This window comes from Bison bison, unplaced genomic scaffold, assembly GCF_000754665.1.
Source record: "Bison bison bison isolate TAMUID 2011002044 unplaced genomic scaffold, Bison_UMD1.0 scf7180017849200, whole genome shotgun sequence".
NCBI lineage: Eukaryota > Metazoa > Chordata > Mammalia > Artiodactyla > Bovidae > Bison > Bison bison.
Genome location: NW_011479773.1, coordinates 6,967 through 7,212, shown reverse-complemented (window position 1 = coordinate 7,212; position 246 = coordinate 6,967). Strand labels below are relative to the sequence as shown.

The following is a 246-nucleotide window of genomic DNA, read 5'->3' as shown; positions in this document are numbered from 1 at the left end:
TGGGCCCAGCATGCTACTATCTAACAATGGTGGCAGCCTGAAGGGTAAGGTTATAAAGAACACATCTGGATTCTGATTTCCCTGGTATTATTTCTGGGTCCTAATGAAGCAAACATTTCTCAAAAGAAAAAAAAATGGAAAAATAAAACACACCAAGAGAGTATCATTCGTTTTGGACGAAGTCTGGGACCTCAGGACCAGAAAGAAACCCAGTGTCCAAGGCTAAGTTCACACAGTATCCTTCAA

General features: G+C 41.1%; 1 protein-coding gene across 1 annotated transcript in view; it reads right to left on the bottom strand.

The window, feature by feature from the left end:
* Positions 1-246, bottom strand: part of LOC104993432 (phosphoglycerate kinase 1-like) — a 6,621-nt gene that overhangs the window by 4,331 nt on the left and 2,044 nt on the right. The gene's annotated exons all lie outside the window — the stretch shown is intronic.